At 48.6% G+C, this 22,659-nt stretch overlaps 2 pseudogenes; one reads left to right on the top strand and one right to left on the bottom strand.

Moving 5' to 3' along the window:
* Positions 1 to 12,808, top strand: part of LOC146194333 (uncharacterized) — a 30,122-nt pseudogene extending 17,314 nt beyond the window's left edge.
* A 1,829-nt stretch (positions 12,809 to 14,637) lies between these two features.
* On the bottom strand, positions 14,638 to 17,141 carry LOC146194334 (uncharacterized; annotated as a pseudogene).
* Positions 17,142 to 22,659: the final 5,518 nt, after the last annotated feature.

The raw sequence follows: 22,659 nt of genomic DNA on the forward strand, positions 1-22,659 counted from the left end.
TCGTCAATAATGCGACGCTCGGCGGCTGAAACACGGTACGGACGCTGGCGCAAAGGGGCATGCGAGCCGGTATCAATGCGGTGAGTAACGGCAGTTGTGCGCCCCAACGAAGGTTGCTGGGAGTCAAACGAAGCCGCGAAACGTTGTAGGATGGCGACAAGCTGGGCTCGTTGTAAGGGCGTCAGGCCACCGTCGATGGACCGGTGGCAAACTTCGAAGGAAGATGGAGTGGCGACAGGAAGAGGCGTTATGGCGCTGATGTGAAGGCCGGCAGTGTTATCGACGAAGGGATAGGTGGGAGTGGAATCGAGCAAAGCAACGCTATCCAGTGACTGGCCACGGAGCAAAGTAGTTGGGCAGGGGCACGGGCTACAAACAAAAATAGCACTTGAGCTGCGAAAAATTGTTAGCACAGCATGGGGCAGCAACACGGATTTTCGGTCAGCGCATCGTAACGAGGGTGTGTAGATAACAGTGGCGTCGGAAAGAGCAACACAATAGAGGCACAAGCACTGAGGAGAAAGGCGGAACGTCGGTGTCCTCTGCGACGTGCACGGTAACGGCAGCAGCAGCGGATACGTCGAAAGAAGTGTCACTGAGGGGTGATAACTCAAGTTGAGCACGGGCGCAGTCTATTATGGTGTTATGATTGGAGAGGAAGTCCCAACCAAGGATGACGTCGTGTGATGAGCGGGCGAGGACGAGGAATTCTATTGTGTATTGAACGTCATCGAAGACAAGGCGGGCGGTGCAGGCGGCTAATGGTCGAATGTCCTGAGCGCTGGCGGTGCGAAGAGAAACGGCAGGAAGCGGCGTCATTACATTTTTGAGTTTGCGACAGAGGGTGTAATTAAGAACTGATACGGCTGCGCCAGTGTCTACAAGTGCTTCGACAGGAACTCCCTCAATGAGAACTGGCTGGTACTGAAACAGGTCTTGTGTTAGTCCCTGATGGCGCAGTTCTTGCATCCGGAACTGCGGCCGTTAGTTTTCCGTGTGAACGGCTGATTGGCGGCGGAGCATCAGAGAACGGGAACGACGGCCAGGTGAAGGTGAGCGGTGGGATCGGCTATCGTAACTTGAAGAGGACTGCAGAGGAGGCTCAGGGAATACGGGAGAGGGGGACGGGGTAAGATTGTACATCGGCTCACGTGTATAGTCGTAGGGACGAGGGCCACGATTGCGGTACAAACGGGGCACATGGCCTGCGACTCCACAGGCGTAGCAAATGGGTCGGTTGTCTTGTGTGCGCCAGGGGTTGGAAGGCTGTGGCTGTAATCGACGGCGGAGAACGGGACGATAAGGGGGGATCATAGGCTGCTGAGGTTGCTGATGTCCCTGAGGCTCGTATAGGAGGGAAGGCCGGCTGTATACAGGGGCGACAGGGGGTGGTGGCCGCACCAAAACATCAGCCTACGTAAGAGGAGCCGCCACCAGGGGCTGCTGAGGAGGTGAAGGCAGAACCTCAGCGACCTGCTCTTGTATAACACGCTGAAGGGTGGGATTGAGCGGCGGCGCAGGCGCAGGTTCTGGGGGGCAGGTAGACAAAGAAAGCTGGCGTGCGACTTCCTCACGAACAAACTGTTGAATCTGTAGAATGAGCGACTGCTGATCCAGGGCACCGTCCCCGGAGAGAGCCAAGCCCGAAAGGGTGGCCTGCTGAAGGCCAGCAAGTCGTGTGGAAAGCCGCCTTTTGCGCAGCTCGTCGAAGCTTTGGCAGAAGCTGATAACATCGGACACAGGGGATTTTTGGCGACGAGCATATGGTAGGGTTGACGCGCTTGCAGAGGTCGACGACATCTTCTATGAAACTGGTGAAGTTCTCGCCGGTTTTTGTGCCCGAATTTGCAAGCGTTGCTCGGCGCGAAGCTTACGTATAGCGGGACGGCCAAAGACTTCGGTCAGACTGGTCTTCAGAGCCACCCAGGTAGGGATGTCACTCTCATGGTTGCGAAACCATAGATTGGCCACGTCGCTCAAATAAAAAAATGACGTTTGTGAGCTTCACGTTGTCGACCCACTTGTTGTACGCACTTACGCGTTCATACGACGCCAACCAGTCTTCTACATCCGTGTCATCGGTGCCGCTGAAGATGGCCGAGTCGCGCTGACGCGCTGCACCGGGACAGATGACAGGCGATGGGGTTGGCGGTTGGTTGGCGGTCTCAGGCATCGCGGAAGTGGTAGGCAACGCTCGGCTGCGAAGCTCCAGGTTGAGGGGAATGCTGTCACCTCCACCACTTGTAATAGGAGTCCTTGAACAGGGCGCTACGCCGTCAACAGTCAATGAAACGTTCTGCGATCAGTCGTTGCACTTCTGTAAGCGCACGCCCGAGCGTCGGAGAGAGAGCTTCGTTGTCGTTTTCTTTCCTGACCGTCCCGCGCGTTCAACATGGTTGTCGTTCTATTCAGAGCATCAGGCGCTGAACGTATCAGAGACGAATAGACGAATACCTGTTTTACAATATATATATATTGTAAAAGAAGGCTACGTCGCGACGGCGAGGTTGTGACGGCAAGGACAGCAAAGCCTTGTCTAGCGTTTTAATCCGATCACGAACCCAGGCGCGCGCCGGAGCCGGCGCCGCGGGACGATGATGATGGTATGTACGCATGAAAGAAGAAGATCGTGGCATGTACAAATGAAAGAAGGTCCACAGAGGGCTCACACAATATGCCCGGGGAGTCGGAAGCGGCCAGCCTGGCCGCTCCTAACTAACCGATGTACCGCGGCGCACAAACGGTTTCAAGCGAGAAACATGAACAATTTCAGTTCCACGGTGGCGTCGATTGGCTTGGGGATCAACAGGCGTGACTTTGTAGTTAAGTGGAGAAGTTTGGCTGATGATCTCGTAGGGACCAATGTAGCGGTGGTGGAATTTGTCACTAAGGCCAGGGGTGCGCAGTGGTGTGTAAAGCAGTACTTCGTCACCGGGACGATAAGAAACCACGCGATGCGTACAATCGTAGCGACTCTTGCGGTCTTCCTGGCACCCTGCTGTGTTGAGGCGGGCAAGATGACGGCATCTGGCCACACGAGATAAGAACTGAATAGGTACTGATGTGGAGAAGTCAGGCGTAGAGAAGAAGGAAGCGTCGAGAATTGTAGTGGGAGAACGGCCATAAACGAGGAAAAATGAAGAATAACCGGTAGTCCGCTGTACTGCTGTGTTATAGGCGAAAGTGACGAATGGTAGAATAGTGTCCCAATTTCGATGATCCGGTGTGATGTACATGGAGATCATATCCGATAAGGTGCGGTGAAATAGCTCAGTCAGCCCGTTAGTCTGGGGATGGTAGCTTGAGGTTGTCTTATGAAGGGTGGATGACGCGTAAAGAACTTCGGCAACGACTGTCGATAAGAAGGCCGTCCCGTGGTCACTTAGGAGCACCCGAGGAGCGCCATGACGCAATACAATTGATTGCAAAAAGAAATTTGCTACTTCTTGAGCGGAACCGGTCGGTACAGGTGCTGTCTAGGCGTAGCGTGTAAGGTGGTCGACAGCTGTTATAATCCAATGGTTACCCCCATCGGAGAGAGGTAGGGGACCATATAAGTCGATGCCGACTGCGTCGAATGGCGTGGCGGGACAGGGAACAGGTTGTAGAAGGCCAGCGGGCGAAGAAGTCGGCCGTTTGCGACGTTGGCACAGAGGGCAGGATGCGACGTATTTGGCAACGCTGGAAGATAGGCCAGGCCAAAAGAATCGTTTTTTCACGCGGTCGTAGGTTTTGTCAACACCAAGGTGACCTGCAGTAGCGTCATCGTGGAGAGCCGCCAGTATACGTGGGCGAAGAACACGCGGCACGACTGGGATCCAGCGAGTTCCATCAGGGCAATACACGAAGCGGAGTAGGATATGCCATCTTCCAGCTTGAAATTGCGAAGTTGACGGCGAAGCCGAGCATTGGGTGGGTCCGAAGCGCCAATAAGGCGGTCGATGATGGGACGGCAGTAGGCATCGGCTAATTGCTGTGAGCGGAGAGCGTGTTTGTTCTCAGAGTCGTCAAATGAAACTGTTGTGATACACGTAGGGGAAAGAGATAGTCGGCTGTGGTCATATGTGGAAATGCATTGGGAAGAAAAACAGCAAGCCGATTCCGAAAGTGGACAGCGAGAAAGAGCGTCGGCGTCTTGGTGTTGGCGACCCGATTTATAAGTGACGTCGAAATTGTATTCTTGCAGGCGTAGAACCCAACGGCCAAGTCGGCATGTAAAATTTTTGAGAGAAGACAACCAGCAAAGAGCATGGTGATCGGTCACAACTGTGAAGTGCCGACCGCATAGGTAAGGGCGAAACATTTGGACAGCCCAGACGACGGCAAGGCACTCCTGCTCGGTAATGGTATAGTTTTTCTCAGCTGGAGTCATAGTCCGACTGGCGAAGGCAATCACTTTCTCACGCGAAGTTGCATCGCGCTGCAGAAGTACAGCGCCAAGACCGAGACCACTGGCATCAGTGTGCAGGATGGTTGGAGTGCTGTCACTGAAGTGGCCAAGAACAGGGTCTAATGTGAGGGCGTGCTTCAGGTTATTAAAAGCAGCTTCGCACTGTTCAGTCCACACGAAAGGGCTGCGTGCTTTAAGTAGTTCATGAAGTGGAGCAGCAATACTTGCAAAATGCCTTATAAAACGCCGGAAATAAGACGCCAGGCCGAGAAAACTACGCAATTCTGTAGTCCGTTGTGGACGAGCAAAGTTCAAGACCGCGATTATTTTTTTCAGTGTCTGGACGAATGCCGTCATGGCTGACTAGATGTCCCAATATTTTAATTTCCTTCTGTGCAAAGTGGCACTTCTTGGTGTTGAGCTGAACGCCCGCTGAAGCGAGACACGTGAGGACCTCATTCAGGCGCGTGAGATGGTCGTTAAAAGTTGACCAAAAGATGACAATGTCATCCAAGTAAAATAAACAGGTTCTCCATTTTAGGCAACGAAGCACAGTATCGATCGTTCTTTCAAATGTCGCTGGTGCGTTACAAAGTCCGAAAGGCATAACATTAAATTCGTTAAGGCCGTCGGGAGTTGCGAAAGCGGTTTTTTTCTTAATCATCCTCGTGCATAGGTATTTGCCAATAACCTGATCGGAGGTCCAAGATCGAGAAATATTCGGCGCCTTGGAGAGAGTCAAGGGCGTCATCAATTCTTGGCATTGGGTATACATCTTTGCGTGTAATTTTGTTGAGTGCGTGGTAATCAACACAAAAGCGTACCGAGCCGTCCTTTTTTTTTAACTAACACTACTGGGGAGGACAATGGGCTTGTCGAGGGACGAATAATATTGCGATGGAGCATGTCATTTACATTTTCTGCAGTTACTTTTCGTTCAGAGAGGGAAACCCGATAAGGCCGTCGGCGAACGATAGAGTTACCTTCAGTAATAATGCGATGTTGCGCAGCACTAGTCCGTCCCAGTGGTGGGGAAGTGCCATCAAAAATGGCTTGGTGGTGTCGAAGCAATGTCAGCAGTTCTTGGCGTTGGTTCGGCGTGAGGTTAAGATTAATAGCCTTTGTGACAACAGAAAGAGAGACGTCTGGCGAAACACGGTGCTAAGGCAGAGGGGCGGTGAGCACCATCAAGGACAAAGGTTGAACATCCACCATGCAAAGGAGAGAAGTTCCTTTTGGGAGCACGAGGGATTCATGGCCGCTACTGTCGCTGACCCGTTGCAGAACCTCACAAGACTAGACGGGAAGGCGATACCGCGTGCAAGATGACGATAAGATGGTGCGATGAGTACGTCTCCGTCAGTGATGTGGTCAGAAACAACGGTAAGCAGTTTTTCGGACTGAGGAGGCAAAACAGTATCAGCGGCGGCAACGAGGGGATGATGTCGTTCAGAAACTTCAGATGAAAAATCACTGTCTGTCACATGGATAACACGGTCGCCACAAGAAATTAACGCCGAAGCGGTTGACAAAAAATCCCATCCAAAAATCATCATATGCGCACATAGTGAGAGCACAGCAAACTGCACATGAATGCGGACGCCGTCAATAACAACTTGTACGGTGCACTTTGCTAAAGTGCGCAATAGGACGTCATTGGCTCCACGGACTTCAGGCCCATCATATGGTGTCGTCACTTTTCGCAAACGGTAGCACAAATCAGCGTGAATGACAGAAATTGCAGCCCCCGTATCAATCAATGCTTCGACCGGTAATCCTTCCGCGAAAACAGAAATCACATTATACGGGCGATCTGGAGGACTTTTGGTAAGTTCGCAGAGTGCAGTTTGACCTCCGGAAACTGCAACGCTTAGTTTTCCGGATGGCGGACAGGGAGAGTTGTTGCGGGTCGGAGAGGGGAAACTGAGCGACGGTATGGAGATAGGGACCGACGTCGGGATGCATGGGTTCCACGAGGCTCAGACGAGGATTCTGGAGGTGGGGATGATCTTCGAGGTGGGCTAGGAATAAACCGGCGTTGGTAATATGACTTTGAAGGCATGTCACTTTCGAAGGTATCGTAACCAGTGCGCACGTTCTGGAGGCGGCGACGACAGAAGCTATATGTCCTCTAATGCTACAGTAATAGCAAATTGGTCGGGAGGGGCGCCAAGGTGCGTAATAGGGTGGTGCAGGTTGAGCCGTCGCTATTGCATTGACGTGATTGTAGGTTGGTGCCGATCGGGGCGGGGGAACCAAAGGAGGGTGGGGATGCTGCGACGTGCACATAAGTCGGTACTGGGTGGGGTGGAGGAGTGTCAGATTTATTTATTTTTATTTAACAATACTGTTAACCCTCAAGCGAGGGTCCTTACAGGGAGGGTATGAAAACTTCGTAGAAAATAGAATCATTCACAATCACTAAATACATCAGCAGAAGACAGTACATTCGTTCAAGCATCAAATAGCACTTTCAAGCAGATGGTCATCCAGAGATCGCTCAAATTCATGCAGATCATTCTGTTCTACAACACTCATTGGCAAGTCATTCCACATTTCAATTACATGGGGGAAGAAGGAATTTCTGAAAGCTTCACTATGGGCGTAGTACGGCTGAATTATCCGACTATGATTTGTTCTAGAACTCCGTTTGCCTGGCGCTTGTATATATGTTTCCTTTTGAATGTTTACCTGTCCTTGGAGCATCTGGAATAGTAGCTTTAGGCGATTTTTTTCTCTACGTATTTCTAATGAATCCAGGTTACAGGAAGAAAGCATATCTGTAACTGAGGCTGTCCTTCGATATCGGCAACAAATAAAGCGTACTGCGTACCTCTGAACTCTTTCTCATAGGTTGGGTGATTGTTGCCAGCTCTTTGATGATGCTGCGGAGACCGGCGTCATTAGAAGTTACGGAAGAATTATCGCACCCGTGTCGACAGACAGGCTTGAGGGCCTGGAGCTCCTCGCGGATGATGGCTCGAATAAGTGCCCGCAGATCGGGATCAGCATAGGTCGGGCCAGTAGCGTTGGCGGGCTGCAATCGGGAGGACTGCAGCTGGTCGATGCGTTGGCAGGTCGTAATAATGGAATCAATAGTTGAAGGATTCTGAGCAACTAGGTTGTTATAGGCCATAGAATTAATTCCTTTCAAGACGTGGTGTACTCGTTCAGGTTCCGCCATGGTGAGACTAATACTATGTAAGACGCATATGACTCATCCGGACCTTGAAGGCGTGAAGCGAGCTTGGTATTCGCGAGCTCAGTCCGAACTGCCGGGTCGGCGAAGTACTGTCGGAACTGCTGTTTGGAGGTGGGCCAGTTAGCAGTGTGGGTCTCGCGGTTGATGAACCAATTCCTGGCGACCTCAATACGGTAGAAAGAGACGTTGAGAAATTTCAGAGCATCGTCCCACCGATTGTAGGCACTGCAGCGTTCATAGGTGTCAAGCCAGTCATCGACGTCTTCATCGCGATGACCAGCGAACAGCGGCGGGTCGCACTGTCGTGTGGGCACCGTAGGAGGGGGTGGTGCAGCCGAAGTAGAGGGTCCGGCCTGTGGGTACTGTCTGTAGACATAGCGATTGTGGCAGTTGCCAAACGGCGACCGGAACGTAGCTCCAGCGAGAGGCAGGGCCCAAGGCAGCATGGGGATCAAATTTCCCCTCCACCACTTGTAAAAGAAGGCTAGGTCGAGACGGCGAGGTTGTGACGGCAAGGACCGCGAAGCCTTGTCTAGCGTTTTAATCCGATCACAAACCCAGGCGCGCGCCGGAGCCAGCGCCGCGGGGCGATGATGATGGTATGTACAAATGAGAGAAGAAGATCATGGCATGTACAAATGAAGGAAGGTCCACAGAGGGCTCACAATATATATATATATATATATATATATATATATATATATATATATTGTAATATATGTAAATATATATATTGTAACACCTCACAGCGACAGATATTGAAGAACCTCTTGTGCCAGCACCTATCCCGTCTTTGATTTCGCGCAGTCCGACGGCTCGCAACGTTTTCCGCTGTCGCGCGCACGCCACAGGATTGACACGGGATCTGCCCATCCAATCCGTCAAAATCCGTACCGTGTGTCACCATCAGAGCGTAAGATCATCACCGAGCAAGTCCAAGACATGTTGAACAGGGGCGTAACACAGGAATCCTCCAGTCCTTGGTCTGCTCCCGTGATATTGGTGAAGAAAAAAGACGGAACATGGAGGTTCTGCATTGACTATCGTCGCCTCAACTCCATCACTAAAAAGGATGTGTGTCCTCTCCCACGCAACGACGATGCCATAGATTGCCTTTTCTCGGCGTCTTATTTCTCTTCAGTTGATTTGCGATCGGGGTATTGGCAGATTCCGATGGACCCTGCTGACAAGGAAAAAACTGCATTTGTTACTCCGGACGGCCTATTTGAATTTGACGTGATGTCCTTCGGCCTATGTAATGCGCCGGCCGCATTTGAAAGATTTATGGACACAATACTTCGTGGCCTCAAGTGGGAAATCTCCATGTGCTATTTAGACGATGTTGTTATTTTTGGCCGGACTTATACTGAACATAACACGCGACTCGCTGTTGTTTTAGATTGCCTACAGAAGGCTGGCCTTGTCCTGAATTCCAAAAAGTGCCGTTTTGGTGAACGTCAAGCGCTGGTACTCGGGCATCTCATCGACCGCGATGGAGTTTGGCCAGATTCACAGAAGACTGCAGCAGTTGCAGCATTGCAACGACCACAGACTCAAAAGGAGCTCCGCAGTTTTCTGGGCCTGTGTTCCTACTTTCGACGATTCATCCCAAGGTTTGCCGACGTCGCCTACCCTCTGACATCCCTTCTACAAAAGGACGTCCCTTTCGACTGGACCTCAGATTGTGACGCGTTTTTCCGTCAACTAAAGTTTCTGCTTACGTTACATCCCATACTATGGCACTTCGACCCCTCCGCTCCGACTGAAGTCCACACTGATGCAAGTGGGATTGGTATTGGCGCTGTGCTTGTGCAACGTTCGCCAACAGGCGAGCATGTAATTGCGTATGCAAGCCGTTTCCTCAGCAAACGTGAGCATAACTACACTGTTACGGAGCAGGAGTGTCTCGCTGTAGTTTTCGCTGTTTAGCGGTTTCGGTGCTACCTATATGGACGCCATTTCACGGTTGTGACGGACCATCATGCCCTGTGTTGGCTTGTCAACATTCGTGATCCATCTGGTTGTCTGGCACGCTGGGCCCTTCGTCTGCAAGAGTACGACTTCACTGTTTCGTACAAGAGTGGCCGCAAACACGCCGATGCAGACTGTCTTTCACGTCTTCCTCTTCCTACGACCGAATTTGACTCTGGTGATTTCGATCATTACATCGCCTCCGTCGTGCCCGAGTTTCCCGACGCCTCGGCTCTGCGGACTGCGCAAGAGACCGATATAAGCCTCGAGCCCCTGCTTGCGGAGGCGCGGGATTCCACAGCTTCCAGCCCATTTTGTCTCCGTGATGGCCTTTTGTACAAAAAGGCTTACCCAAGCACCGGTACGAACTTTTTGCTCGTGGTTCCCGAGAGCTACCGCTCGTGCATCTTACGCGCCATGCACGGCGACCCCATTTCCAGTCACCTGGGCTCTGCAAGAACGCTCCATCGTGCCCGCGACCGGTTTTATTGGCCGAAGATGCGCCAGACTACTGAGCGATATGTGGCGAGCTGCAATGAGTGCCAACGACACAAACATCCTACGTCCACGCCACAAGGCCTGCTGCATCCTGTGACTGCACCACGTGGCGCATTTGAGAAAATCGGAATCGACCTTATGGGCCCCTTTCCAAAGTCATCCGACGGAAATCGTTGGATCGTGGTTTGTTCCGACCCTCTCACCCGCTACTGCGAAACGGCAGCTCTTCCTTCAGCCACCGCTCACCACGTGTCCCTGTTCTTGCTCCGTTCTGTGATCCTCCGCCATCGACCTCCGCGAGTGATCATCAGTGACCGAGGTCGCCAGTTTATGGCAGATGTGGAAGAGCTTCTTCGTTTGTGTGCGTCGCATTTTCGGCATTCCACACCATATCACCCTCAAACCAACGGCTTGACAGAGCGCACCAACCGCACACTCATAAACATGCTATTTATGTACATCGCATCTGACCACAAGAATTGGGATACTATACTGCCATTTATAACGTTTGCATTTAACACTGCAACACATGAGACTACTGGCTACAGCCCGTTCTTCCTGCTATATGCCCGTGCTCCTCGGTATTGTCTAGACACCAATCTTCCTTACTCCGTCCATGACGAACCGTGCATCGCGGAAACTCTTTGTCGCGCTTCGCAAAAGCGTTCAAAAGCTCAGTACGACAGCCGGCATAACCATGTGTCTTACGCCCCTGGAGATTTAGTGTGGCTTTGGCGACCTCTCCGAAAGCGTGGTTTAGCCCAGAAAATGTTGGCGCATTACGCTGGCCCTTACGTTGTGCTTGAACGCGTCAGTGAAGTGAACTACCAAATAGCACGTATGACACCAAGTGGTCGTCGTTCAGTCAGAACCGAAGTTGCCCATGTCGCCCGGATGAAGCCGTGTCACTCTCGTGGAAACGAATAACTACCTCGCCCGGGGGGCTTCGTCTGCCCAGGGGGAAGATGTAACAGCACAGAAGAAGATGAAGTTTAGAACATAACTGAAGGAGAAAGACGTTGGAAAAACTCTCGTGCCGGACGCGCTGCCGTTGACCGGCTGAGCTCCCTACCCTATCGCCTTGTTGTTCTGCGCTCCGACGTCTTACCCCCGTCGTAACAATATATATATATATATATATATATATATATAGTTGTATGTACATAACTGAGGCGCACCTTTTAAGGTGCAAAAGCGGCTGCTTGAGCTAAGTAAACGACACAGCACATCTTCAGCACTCCCTCCGCTGCCTCTCAAGCCAAACCAGCCCATACATCACAGCTAGGGAAAACGAAGAAAGGAAGCAAGCGTGCCTACTGCTTTACCGAGGTGTTAGGTTTGGGTCGCGTGCGCCTGAGTAGCGTACCGCTGCCACCAGTTATTACGTTTGTGGCTCGCGTGCTCAGCCCACCGCTGACGCGTCATTACATGCGGCGCGCGGCCCCTCGGTAGCGTTGGCCTGGCGGCTCCGTGGACGGCGGACGGCATCAACGGTCCCAGCAAAGACGAGGCGTCTTCTAACGAAACAACCTTTACTACAAAATCGTGAAAGAACGGGCAGAAAAGCTGACCCGGAGAGAATACAGACACGTTCACACAGCTGGTGTCTAGCGTCGTCTCCACGGCGCGTCAAAGTAGTCTCTCCCTCAGCGGAGTCGGCCGCTGCTTTTTATAGGTTTTCCAGTTCACAGGGAAAGGGAAAACCCTCACAGGAAATGGAGAGCCCGGCAAGTCTGGGCAAGATGGGATGACTCAATCGCAGGTGGTCCGACCGCATCTCCTTCACCTCCTGCAGAAGGGCGAGGGCGGCGCACTCTCTCACGAGCTCCAGGCTTGGCCGGCGTTTGCACACACAAGCACGCACACACATTTGGCGCGTGGCAAGATCACGCCGAGACTTGCCCACGGGAGGAAGCGTTGCGCGGCCGATGAACGGCGCCGAAATGGCCGATCCGCTCGCGGTTCTGCCTGTTGCCATGCGGTGGCCGCGTCAGCTGTCCCACTTGTCGGTGGAGAAACGTAACAGAGGGCAGCTCCAAGCCGTCGCTAGTTTGAAACCACGCTGTCTACGTTGGCTAGCCTGCCCGCCCCTAAAGCACCAACGGCTTGACTGAGCGCACAAACCGCACACTCATAAACATGCTATCTATGTACATCGCATCTGACCACAAGAATTGGGATACTATACTGCCATTTATAACGTTTGCATTCAACACTGCAACACATGAGACTACTGGCTACAGCCCGTTCTTCCTGCTGTATGCCCGTGCTCCTCGGTATTGTCTAGACACCATTCTTCCTTACTCCGTCCATGACGAACCGTGCATCGCGGAAACTCTTTGTCAAGCCGAAGAAGCTCGCCGTCTTGCTGAGGGGCTTTACCCGCCCCTCCTTTCAACCACTTCCCACTATAGAAAAAAAATGCAGAAGAAAGCGTGCGTGCTGTTAAGTGCGGACGGCTAGATGCTCTCCCTCCGCCAGCTCGAAGCCGCGCTCCGACGGCCAAGCGCTTCTCTGCCCCAGTAGAATAAAAAACAAAAAAAAAAAACAAAAACGTCGACAGGACGCGCAGATATGACGTAGAAGCCCCACGTCACTTTTGTGTCACGTGTTTGCGCGTTCACGATGTGCAAAAATATTGTTGTTGTTGTTATCGCTAGTTTGTGATGGACTCTCCCTTCCTTCTCGAGAAGACTTCTTTCAACTCTGTTATTTACGCTATTTGTTTTACAGTGGCAGAGTACTAGATAAAGATGATTATCTTTTCGCGCCTACATATATTTTGACAACGCCGGGATCACCCAAAACAGATTAAAGAAATATCGGCGCGTGCTTCAGCCTCTGCGCAATAATTTTTTTCACGCTCAATGAGGCCTACTCCCAAGTGCAATAGGTTTGACTGTATCAGATTCCGAGTTTACCTCAGCGTTAAAGGCAGCGCCTGCGTGACGACGATGTCGAGGTCTGTATGTCACCATTCTTCTGAAACTTTCATTCCACTTGCATTGTTTTAAGCTTTGCATAATCGTTGGATATGTACAGAGATCGCCATGCATTTCCTTTTCATTTCAAAAGTACGCTTACATGATGACTTTGAGAGAATGTTGTCATTATTTCATAATTTGCATTTCTAGTCCTACTTGTACTTTTTATGTATAATTTTTTTCGGCGCTTAAGCTACGTGAAACATATTTCCAACCCCTTACTGGAATTCCTCCGTGGACGAAGGCAGGTATTTAAATAAAGAAAGAAATAAAGCTAACAGCTACTAAATGTCTCGTGCAATGGCACAAATTATTCGAATTTCCTCATTAGGAGATGCAGATGCAGCCTGCGTTGCCTATGGGTAACGAGTTCGCCTAGCAATCACTTTCTATATGCCACTTCACATGTGATGAAACTATTCTTTTCGATGACTACGTATTTTTCAGTCACAGTGACGGCGCCAACTCCAATTTCGGCTGTTCTGCGACACGTGCCTCGTGCTGAAGCGTAAACAACAGATCTTTTCCTTACAATTTCCAGGAATCTACTCGCTTACCAACGTCGGGTGTCTACGAAAAGTAACTGCAAAATAAAACAACGTGCGCTCCGAATACCTTAATTTTTATCACTTGAATATTATTATTTGCATAATGAGTAAAATTAATATATTTTGGTTCAGAAAGAAAAAAGAGCCATTTGTCTTGCAACCTTTATGAGATTCATAAGAAGAATTACACGTCGCGAGTCGGAGCGTTTGCACTACTCTTCTGGAGCTGAACTTATGCATTTCGAAGCCGTCATGTACCCACTTTATTTGAACACATAGAAATTCTCTTCATTCCTTCCAGTAAGTGGCTGCACAACCATTTATAATCGAAATTAAAACCAGCAGTCTATGAAATTTTTCATTCTTAAGCCAACAAGTATCGACGATATAATAAATATTTAGAATCGTGGGATACCTCGTTTTCTGTGGAGGCCTGAGCAGCGTATGAGAACTACATAGCCAGTTGTTGCTCTTATAAACCTCGTGACTATGCGGGCTGCAGTGTTCGAATACGTCGTCATACCAGGAGCGGACGACGAGGACCCATCCTACCCTCTGAATTATATTCAACGAAGCTACACACCCCACTGCGTGATCCGCGTAAAGCCCCAATCAAGGGACTTTCAACTCCGGGAAGCTCAGGGTGTCGCCTGTCGGCGCATCACGTTTAATTCAGAGATAGCTCGAGGCGTATGCGCTGTTGACGAAACGAGTTGATGCGTTTTGTTGCGAAAGCAACACTCCGGCAGCCAAGGCGGGACTTCAAGTGGCCGCAGCTATAGCGTGAAGGGAAGCTACGGTCTCCTCATAAAAAAAATTTTGTCTCCACCCGGAATCGAACATCCTTCCCTCGGATCGCTAGCCGAGCGCTTTAACCAACTGAGCCATGCCCGGGATTTTTTTATCATGGTATTTATTACATGCCTGTAAATGCAGGAAAGAGCTATATACATTGTTTGCAAAGTAAACAGCCTGTAGGCGAAACCTCCAATTGAAACATACAACACCACACCACACCACTTACCACAACTTACCACAACTTCACTAAAACGGTGGTAAGGAAAGACAACACATCAACAATGGCAGCCAGTCCGGTTGATACTAGTCACTATATTCGTAAATGTCTCTAAGCTGGTGCACCATCTGGCTGAAATTACTACTGGTTGAAAGGAGAGGCTCAGCATTTCGATCCAACATACGCGTTTTCTACAGGCTGGGCAGTCTAGGGAGGAAAATCACGTAAAAGGGTTCAAGGTCATGTTCAGCGGCCAGTAAGCAACGCACACTGTGGGAATTCAAAATAAAGAATTTCTTCGGTGTTCTTTGCAGAAAGTCCCAAAATAATATTGCATCTTTGCAGGCAATAGAACAGTGTACAATGGTTTTAGGTGTATCACAAAGGCGACACTTGACAAAAAAAAAACGAAAATATTTTTTTGTGAAGCCACACTTTAACAGGCAGAAGTTCGGCATGAAGTTTAAAAAAATTTTTAGTAGAAGGCGAGATCGGCATTTTACGCACCCTTTTTAACAAATTATGCCCCATACAATTAGAATATAGTAAACGATATAAGGGAGGCGGGAACAACATAGATATTAATTCTCTGTATAAAGTTTTACGTGAAACAGAGAATAAGTACTCATAAGAAAAGCGAACTGCCCGAAAACGCACTGAATCGTAAACTTCTATCATAAAACAAAATAATAAGGGCCGATCGGTAAAATTGGAAGAGATCACTAAGTTGGGGTGAAGCTTCACAAAGTTAGCTTGCAGGGATGGTCTGGTAATTGGATGGGAACTATTACGGAAAACGAAGAAACGAGCAACTGTCTGACATAGACATGTGTCAAACCTAGTCCGCCAGAAGAAACAGGAATGAATAGGTTATCGCGCCGTATAGGCTCAAAACTAGAGGACCATATGAAGGTCACAAATATTCGGTGAAAGCTTTGGATGTACTACCTAGCGCAATGGAGTACCTGTAAAACATAATAATTTTTTGTAGCTAGAAACCTGTTACAGGCCTGTTCTCGACCAAAAATTGATAGGCGGTATGAAACAAAAGTCTCGGCCTAGCTTTGGAGTGCCGAGACCCGCTCATTCCAGTAGCGCCCACTAGACTTGAATGCATGAAGGGGAACTCCAAGGTATTTAGGGGGAACACGAGACCATTCAATTCCAGCATAATGAGCCGGAATTGCGCCCTATGAACCGAACCACAGACCCGAACTTTTAGGCCTATTCATTTGAGCGCTAGATACGCTGCCAAACTGCTTAATGGTGGTTATAATTTTGTAAATGCTGAGTTTCTCAGTGCAGAAAAACGCCAAATCGTCGGCGTACACAAGCACCTTGACTTCATTAATAAAGGAACATAGCCACGGACATTGCTGTTTCGCAGTACACTCACAAAGTAGCTCTAGGTAGAGGTGACATAGGACAACCCTGCTTCACGGATGATCGAATTGGCACAGGCTCTGAGAGGTGACCATCAATAATCAAGCGAGTGGAACAGTTGTAACAAAGTTGCACCCCTTTAAGTACAGTTGACCCAACATTTGCACGCTCGAGAAGAGAAAACAGAAACAAATGCCGGGCACGATCAAATGCCTTCGCAAGGTCAATCTGAAGTAGAGCAAGCTGCTCATAAAAGCCAGAGCAAGATTCGAGAATTGTACGTGCAATATGTATGTTATTTTGTATGGAGTGGCCCCTCAAGACACACGTCTGATGAGGGCCAATGAGAACCATCATCGCATGTTGTAAACGATTCGATAGTACTTTCGCAAAAATTTTGTTTTCCACATTTGCCAACGTGATTGGCCTGTAGCAATCAACTGAGAGCAATTTTTCTTTGTCCGTACTCGTTGGAATTAAGACTGTGATTCCTAGTAAAGGAGTCGGGAAGGATCCCGACATCAAAACTTAAAGCGAAAATCTGCAGCAAGAAAGGGCTCCGCAAAGGTTTAAACGTTTTGAAAAACTCGCATCATAAGATCAGGGCCAGGTGTTTCAAAGAGGAGTAATTGGTCAATTGCCTGTTCTATTTCTTCCAACGCGAAAGCGCCATTGATAAGATCACAGTCATCATGTGATAAAGGCATTATAAGAGCTGTGAAGTTAGCTAAAAGGTCCGAATTCGAAGTAGCAGAAGCGTCACTGAACAGAGCCGTGTATCAAACACAGAGATTATATCACACGTTTTCGTTACAAGGGTGCCATTGGATATCATTCTCGGTATCCACTTGGCAGTAGCATGGCGGTTCTCGTGAAGTAGAGCTTGTCGCATAGGGGTTTCACAGTGCAAAGCAATATTTGTACGAGATTGAACTAGGGCAAGTCTGTATCTTTGAGCGTCCTGTTTTTGTAAGTCACACTTTACCCTAGTAATTTCGTCTAAATATACCCCAGGTGCCTCACATTCTAATTCATAGAGGTTATACAAACTCGTATGCAATGTCCTCTAAAATGACCTAACAGACCCAATTTCAATAGCTATCGCTCGCACCTCCTGTTTAAACGGCTCCCAAGCAGCAAATATTTTCATGGCCCCTGTCAAACACACTTGCAGCTGTGAGCGTATCCGAAAGGTAAACACTTGGTCATTTATAAGCGAAGAATTGAGCATGCAAAGCTCCCATTGCGGCCTAAAGTTTGAACAGTAATACACTAGTTACACGGCCGTCTTAACCACGGTTACGCTTTACCGCGGTTACCGAACTTAACCACGGTTAATCGCCAATCGCGGTTCGCTGCTGTTACACAGTTCACCGCCGTTCTCGGTTATGGCGACCATTGCCTATTACGGTGATCGGTGGAACGAAGCTGCATTTACAGACATCCTATCTATATATGGTTCCCGGAGTTAACCGGAGTGTCGTCCGACGAGGCGTCAGCAGCGCGGTCAAGCACCGCACGATGGCAGCACCTCCTCGACCGCCGTAAGCACCGCCGCGGCGGTGGCCCCTCCTCCCGCAAGCTGTATACGTGAACGACACGGCGTATTGCTAGCGCCGATGTCAGGAATAAAGGCCCCAATATAGTCCGACGTTTTCGACGCGAGTGGCAGAGCCGGCGACGTCGGCCACGCTACGTCGGCTACGACGGGCGCGTCTAGAAACTGCCGCCTCTACAGTCCGACGCAGTGTGGCGCGTCCAGCGTGCACGATGCCGCAGCGCGCATGCGCGGGAGGCGCTCCAAGCGGTGTGTTTTTGGCGCGCATTTTCGAGCAGACGACACGGCTCTCGCGCAAATTTCGTCTGTATCAAATTGTTCTCGCACAATGCCGCTGACGGGCGAGGCAAAAGCGAAACTTGCGCTAGTATTACTGGTGCACCGCCTTAGGCGCAAACGTAGGAGAACCATGTACATACGAGAGATCTTCGAACAGAGGCCACACCTCGGCGAGTATCACCTCCTCGTACAAGAGCTCCGACTAGTGGACCCAGAGTATCATTTCAAGCATTTCAGGTAATATTCCCATCTCTAGGTTGCTTAAAACAGTTTAATCCTGCATGGTATTAGGTTGCTGCTCTTCTTTCCCAACCAAAACCATTTTATACGCCGACGTAAATTCACGCAACACGGGCAACGCGCACTGATTGTCAGTAATCTGTCTGCGCGTGCAGAATGACCAAGCCATCGTTTGACCGCCTACTGCAGCTCGTGTACCACAGAATTTTGCATCCTCCCAATCACCGCAGACCAATATCTCCAGGAGAAAGACTGGCTGTCACATTGAGGTGAGTGCAACACTTGAAATATGCTGTGCATTGTTGGCTCCATACTACAACCCAAAATAACTTGATTACCTCTAAATGAGGTAGAAAAAAAGTTGCTTTACTTGCTTTGGTTAGTACGTTTAGTACTGCTGTAAGCTTGACAAAAATGCTAAGAGCTATATGAGCAAGGAAATTCTGTTGCTCGAGACCTATATATGAATAGAAAGTGTGCACATCCCATTGATTTCAAGATTTCTAACTCCTTTCAGGTTCCTCGCCACTGGCTGCAGCATGCAGGACATTGCAATGTCCTACTGCATGCACACGTCCACAGTGCAACAAATACTCAAGGAAACGTTACCTGCAATATGGGACTGTCTGTCACCACTTGTTCTGCTACGCCCAACAACAGCAGAGTGGGAAAAGATCAGACAGACATACAGCAGCAAATGGGATTTTCCCAACTGCGTTGGAAGCATAGACGGCAAGCATTTTGCCATCAAGTGTCCGGATAATAGTGGGTCTGATTTCCACAATTACAAGGGATTTTTCTCTGTTGTGCTTCTTGCAGTGGTAGATGCCGACTATCATTTTCTGCTAGTTGACACTGGTGCAGAAGGCAGGTTTCCAGATGGTTTCATCTTTAAGGAAAGCATCATCAAAGAACAAATAGAAGATGGAACGCTGGGTCTGCCTTTGTCAGCAACTACGTGGCCTCCTTGCATTGTGGGTGATGCTGCTTTTCCTCTGAAGACCTATTTAATGCGTCCTTATCCTGGAAAAAACTTAGAAGAGAAGAAGAAGGTTTTCAATTACCGGCTGTCGAGGGCACGAAGGTGCGTTGAGAATGCCTTTGGCATTTTAGTTTCACGGTGGCGTTCCTTTCTCGGCACTGTAGAGGGTGATCCTGAACTGCTGACCAATATGGTGAATGCAGCAGTGTGCTTGCACAATTTTCTAATGTTAGATGATGCATACTGCCCAGCTGGCTACAGTGACAATGTGAATGGAGAAAATGTGCAAGAAGGCAATTGGCGACAAACAGTCATGGAAGTCAGTGGCAGCAGCAGATGCTTGACCGCTGCAAGTAATCGCTCAACAACAACAGCTTTGGCCCTGAGGGATGAGATTGCCGACTATTTTATGTCTGCAGCAGGCTCGCTCCCTTGGCAGCTGAACGTTGTTAGGAGGAGCTAAAATGCAGGCTACTTCTCCACAATATGCATCAGCTACTGTTCTGTGAATATTCTAAGCATATACTTGAGAAATAATCTCTTCTTGCACTTTTTATTTTGTTAAGTATGTGACGAGCTTCATTCTCTTTCTGCAGTTTTTATTTTGGCAAGTACCCTGTAGGCTTCATTCTGTTCAAGTGTATCGCTCCCCACTTTGTTGTTTTCCCATGTGTTGTACAAAATTGTGCTCTGAAAAATACATTCCTTTTAACTTTTTCTGCCTAAATTCTTTGTACCCTAAAAGTCGCACTGTACATGCTTCATATTTGTTTGATGTTCAGAATTTTTGTTCACCAGCTATTTGCAAAAGTGCAAGTGCATTTTGTGTCATGCATTTGACAGAATTAAATATGCTTACTGAGTGGAAGTAGTAGCATTCTATTTATTGTATAACAACTGATGGGCCCGGTGGCTGTGCAACCGCACAGTCTAATCCGTTCGTCTTCGTCATGCAGATTTTTTCGTTCATCGTTCGCGTGGCTATTCCCGTCCTGCTGTCTGCGCATCCCGGAACCCCAGTGCTGCCCACGAAGGCCGATACAAGGGACAACAGCAGCTCGTACTGCAATCCTACCGTCATCGTCCCAAAATCTCCTGGAGCGCCTTTCGCGCAGCACTGGAACCTACACTGGCAAGTGGGACTGCGAGCGACATCAACAGCACAAGCTATAAAGGAGCAACGCCCGTCCGCGTCGCTCTGGGGGCCCGGTGGCAGTGCAACCGCACAGTCTAATCCGTTCGTCTTCGTCATGCAGGTTGGTAATTCCTACAGCCTATACGCAAAGAAAACTAGCAATTATTTTTTGCTACAGCTACCGAGCCCACAGAGCTGTACTTGTATCGGTGTAGAATGTGTTCTGGTTGTACGATCCTGGTTGCTTTTGGCCAGGGATATCGAAACTAACCCGGGACCTGAACCTGATGCCGTGCTTGCTGAGCTAAAGAAACTATCTACCGGGCAATCTACATTTCTATCTGAGATCCAAGACATGAAAAAACAACTTACGGCTACTGACGCTGCAATAGCAGACTTAACTACACGCATGGTTAACCTTGAATCACAAAACCAACTAATCACTGAAATGCGGTCGCGACTGGACTCGATGGAGACAGCGACAGCGCTGATGTCGACTCATATAAAAAACCTTGAAGCTCGTGTTGACGACGCTGAAAACAGGTCACGTCGGAACAATGTACTGTTTTATGGAATCCCTGACAATGACCCTAGTGAAACTTACACACAGTCTGAAGAAGCTGTAACCCGCCTTTGTTCCGAAGTTTTAGATATAACGGTCGATCCCATAAATATTGAGCGCGCGCATCGTCTCGGACGTCACGCACCTGGAAAAACCAGACCGATAATTGTAAAATTCTTCTCCCACAAAACGAAGCTGGACATCCTGTCCAAAGGAAAAAAATTCAAAGATACTGAATACAGCGCCGGTGAAGATTTCTCGCATGCGGTTAGGAAGGCACGGAAGCAACTTATCGCATTTGCAAAAAGCAAATCTACAGCTTATAAGCTGAGTTATAAAACCTTGCTTATCGGCCGCACACGGTACGTTTATGACGAATCCTCGGACACTGTTAGAGAAATCATATAGCAGCTGCCTAGAAATGCCATCCCACAACATCACTCCAGGCCCGCGCCTGGACGTACACCTCAACCTACTCTTTGTTTTTCAATACTTTACACTAACATCCGCAGTTTTATTTCCAAGCGCGAAGAAATCTCCCGTCTTGTTCGCTCATCCAATAGCAACATCCTCGTTTTAACCGAAACATGGCTAACTAGCGAAATTAACGACAGTGAGGTTCTGTCAGACTTACCGAACTTTAGGCTTTTTCGTAAAGACCGTCAAGGGTCCCGTGGCGGAGGAGTGCTCATTGCCTTTTCTGATTATTTACCATTTTCAATAATTTCTGTTCATACTGATCTTGAAATAATGTGGCTTTTCTGCCGTTGTGCTCCTCAGTCGGTTTTTCTTGGTGTTTGTTACAGGCCCCCGCACAACAACCCGAACTTCTCTGAGAAGCTTAATAACTTGCTGTGTGAACTCACTACTAAATATAGAAAGTCGCATATACTTCTCTTTGGCGATTTTAATTTTCCGGACATTGACTGGACTACTAACACTGTTACAGCATCAGGCACATTGGAAGCAAAGAATTTCATAGAAGTCTGTCTGAACTTTGGCCTCACACAAGTTATTTCGACCCCAACCAGAATAACACAAACGAGCGCAAACATCTTAGACCTGTTACTTGTCAGCCATCCCGAAAGTGTTAAATCAGTTGCGATCCTTCCCGGAATAAGTGATCACGAAGTACTTCATGCCGATATAGCCCTAACTTCGCTTCGAACCCAAACCTTAAAAAAAAAAATCCATCCGTTTGTACGACAAGGGCAACTATACAGAGATTAATCGTGAACTGAACGCTTTCTTTCCACCTTTCCAAACTAATTTTCATAGGCGGTCTATTGAAGAAAATTGGACAATGTTTAAGAATAAAATTACTGAACTGACTAATCAGTTTATTCCTAAGTTCACCTTTCGAGAGAATTCGCAGAAACCATGGTTCACTAAAACACTAAAACGTTTGGAAAATCCAAAGAAACGTCTTTTTCGCGCCGCCAAAGCACGAACTAACCAAAAAGCCTGGGATAAATACTACGCTGCCGAAAAGGCATATAAGTCAACCGCTCGGAAGGCTAAACATTCTTTTTTTAACAAGGACTTGCCCAAAATACTTAATACCAATCCTCGAAAATTCTGGAACATCATCAACCCTAAACACAAAAACGATGTCACTATCACAAATGAAGCGGGAGAAGTGCTTAGTCATGCAGATTGTGCTCACATGTTTAATATTGCATTTCAATCAGTGTTCACTAACGAATCTGATGTGCCATTTCCTGTGCTAGACAACTTTTTTGATAATATTATGTCACCTGTTGAATTTAACACCTCTGGGATTATATCGCTGATTGATAAAATGAAACTTTCATCCCCAGCCGGCTTTGATAATATCAACGCTAAATTCCTTGAGAGTACTAAACCCATCAGTGCCGCATATTTATGCTTGCTATTCCAGCAATCACTTGCT

This window comes from Amblyomma maculatum, chromosome 3 (assembly GCF_055883805.1).
Source record: "Amblyomma maculatum isolate TAMU_Amacu chromosome 3, ASM5588380v1, whole genome shotgun sequence".
Lineage (NCBI taxonomy): Eukaryota > Metazoa > Arthropoda > Arachnida > Ixodida > Ixodidae > Amblyomma > Amblyomma maculatum.